A 3374-nucleotide genomic window follows, 5' to 3' on the forward strand; every position below is an offset into this window, starting at 1 on the left:
ATTAAACCAGGGAAATCACACAGACAGGTTGCAGTGGTGAGATCACATGCAAAAGTGCAGACCAAAAAAGCACATTTGAAACCTATTTGTGCAGACAATCACAATTGTTATCCTGCTACATTTTTATTTCTTTTTCTTGTTGCAGAGGAGAAGTTATACTCCAGGAGATTGGAGATGCTTCCTGGACCATCTCTGCCATTGATGACCTGAGTTTATCGCCTCATGTTTTATCCCCAAAAATATTTTATTATTTGACATACTGCCTTAAATTGACACCATTTCTCTTCATTACATGCAGGTGGTCCACCCAGAAGTCCTCTCTTCCCAGATGCTCCCTCCTTCAGGAAGATGTCCACAGGCATGTCAGGTAAAAACAAATACCAGATTGAGATTTTCATTAGTCATATATTTCCATTAGCTCAATTGATGAGATGTCTAACTAATCTATATGAATTTGCCACACTTGTTTCTTTAGAATGTTGAACTTGGCTTCTGGTAGTAGATTGGGCAGCGGATGTTGCGGTGTCGGCCGACAGCCTAAATGGGTCCGGTAATGGCCACAGCTCCATGTCTGCATGACGGCTGCGACGAGGAATGTCTGAGGTAAGGAAACTAAGAACGCAATATGGATTTGCACTTGTCTGACATTTCAGTTTGCTTAATTGATGTCAAACTACTGCATGGCATTTATTCACTTTTTTGTGCCCACCACAACAGGACAATGAAGCTGTGGATGCTAACCGGACCACCAGAAAGAAGATGATCCAGGAAGAAGAAGAAATTTAAAAAAAACAAAAACTAAGGAAGGTTTAGCAGTGCATTTTGACTGACAGTAGTGTTGAAATGGATTTTTTTTCAGTGTAGAGTGGACCTTTAATCACTGACTGAGTTATACATTTTTCCTTTTTTCTAGTAATAACCTCTGCCTCCCTTTATGTATCAATATATCTTTAGGGATTGGTGGTAATAACATTTTCAAGTTAAATCATGTTAATTTTTTTCATGTACTTTAAATACCTTTTTTTTTTTTTTTTTACTGTTTTTTGAATTAAAAAAATGTTTATATGCATATTACTCCATTCTGTGCTTTGTTTTTTCTCTTGTCATTACTGCAGGAGTATTTTTCATTCATGTGTTGATATGACTTGGTGGTTTTATTTCCTTTAAAGGAGTTTTTGCTTGTTGCTGTCAATAAATGACCTTGTAATGACAAGTGGGATATTACTATAAATGAGCTTAGAATCAAATGCTGCGTCAGCATCTAGCAGGTTTTTTGGTATGTGAAGCAATTATAGATTGGGAATCAATAATTTTAGCAAAGCAGTTCATTTTATCAGTTAAAAATATTGTAAGTGCAGTATCTATAAACAGCCAGGAGGTGGTGGTAGAGCTACAATATAGAAGTGCTTGTTACAGAGGGTGGACCATTACAATAGATTATGAATTTTCCATGTGACCAGCAGTGATTAGAACTCAGTGAAGGAGAACCAGCAGCACAACAAGGATGCTTTAAAACCAGAGTCAGTTAAACTCAGGACCAGAGCAGCTAATCTGGAGGACTGGTCTGATGTCAGCTGGTAAGTGATGGAGGTTGTGAGAGATTGAAGCACTAGAAATAGGAAAGTGTTTGTCAGCAATACATAATAACTCTCCTTATGATTGCAACTTTGGGCTACATAATTATAACACTCACTTATATATGATTGTGTTAACAGTCTTTTTTTTAACTTGATATTATATACAATGCAGAATTGCTTGTCTTTTCATTCTCCTTTTGCCAAATCTCATAGTACTTTAAATTATGTTTAATGCATTTGCTGATAAAAACATTCCTGCAATTAATTTTTTTCCACAAATGAACTGAATTTGTTATAAATGTTTTGGAAATTCATTTAAACTATATATTTTAGATAAAGTAATCCATACTTTCATCGGTGGTTATGTGATCATATTCATGGTTTTCTTCAGAAAGCCGTGAACACCCACTTATCTCAAACATCCATAGCCAGCTTCACTTTAAGCCAATTGTTGCATGACACGTCACAACATGGTGTTCATGGAAAATGTAGGATTAGTGCAACCAGCAGTGTTGCCAGAAATGCATTCTGTTTTCATATCTAAACACACACAAAAACCCCTCAAATTTATTCACAGAAAAACAGCCCAATCTGGCAACAATGATGTGTCACATCGTTTCTTGCCAATTCAAATAAATGCAGTGGTATGTATTGTTCCTTACTAACAACATAGCAATAACAATATATTTTGAATTTGGAATACGTTAATAATCCAAGAAGGTAAATACAATATTAATAATACAATGAGAATACGAGTAGCTACAATATAAAATGCAATAATATGACAATATGATTATAAAAACACCATTGTATTTGTGTAAGCACATCATCCCTCTATAGATGTACTGCGCTGTACACTCTAGGTTAATGCTACTGCTAGGATAATGTTAATGCTAATATTAGGCTAAAGCAATAGCTAGGCTAATGCTTCAGAGTCCAACCGGTGTGTGTAGTTTGCAGGTTCTCATTTCTCAACCAATTTCCACCATTCAAACTCTGAAATGTTTAAAAATGGGAATTAAAAAAATCAATAAATAATCAACATTTTCTCTCTGAGTAGTTTACAGGTTCTCTGAGTGGTTTCAACTGATTTCACCCAGTCAAATCTTCATCACCACTGTTCCTCTTCATCATGAAATTTCCTTTAGTTTGGAGTTTGCAGGTTCTCCTTTCCAACTTACAACTTAAATTGTTAATAACTTGGCCATTTATTAACCAATTTTCACCATTCAAATGTTGAAATCTGTCAAAAAATCAGCTCTTCATTATCACCCATCCTCTTCATCATCAATTTCCCTTTAGTGTGGAGTTTGCAGGTTCTCATTCAGACTCAGAACTTAGTTCTTTCACAGCTCAGCCATTTTCCAACGGATTTCCACCATTCAAACTTTGACATGTTCAGCTCTTTGTTCACTTTCAGGTCATACTGGGATTTTTAAACACACTACTGTGTGAACTGGACTTCTAACTGGTTTAACTGGTTTTCTCCTTCAAACTGGGATTTTGACACATACTGCTGTCTAAACTGGACATTTCACTGGTTACACTGCTTTTTCCCTTCATACTGGGGTTTGTACACATACTACTGTATAAACTGTACTTCTAACTGGTGGTACTGGTTTTACTGGGTTTAATGGTTTTACTGTTTACTGGGGCTAATGTTAATGGTAGTGTAATGCTAATGCTAGGGTAATGGTAATACAAGGCTATTGCTAATGCTAGGCTATTGCTAATACTAGGTTAATGTTAATGCTAGGTTAATGCTAATGCTAAAACAATGCTAAAGCTAGCACAATA

At 35.8% G+C, this 3374-nt stretch overlaps 1 long non-coding RNA gene across 1 annotated transcript; it reads left to right on the forward strand.

Moving 5' to 3' along the window:
* Positions 1-254: 254 nt before the first annotated feature.
* LOC114460719 (uncharacterized) lies at positions 255-888 on the forward strand. Its single transcript, XR_003673716.1, has 3 exons — positions 255-367; positions 476-603; positions 718-888. It is a non-coding gene; the product is annotated as an uncharacterized LOC114460719 (long non-coding RNA).
* The last annotated feature ends 2486 nt before the right edge of the window (positions 889-3374 follow it).

The sequence above is a fragment of the Gouania willdenowi genome, unplaced genomic scaffold (genome assembly GCF_900634775.1).
Source record: "Gouania willdenowi unplaced genomic scaffold, fGouWil2.1 scaffold_62_arrow_ctg1, whole genome shotgun sequence".
Lineage (NCBI taxonomy): Eukaryota > Metazoa > Chordata > Actinopteri > Blenniiformes > Gobiesocidae > Gouania > Gouania willdenowi.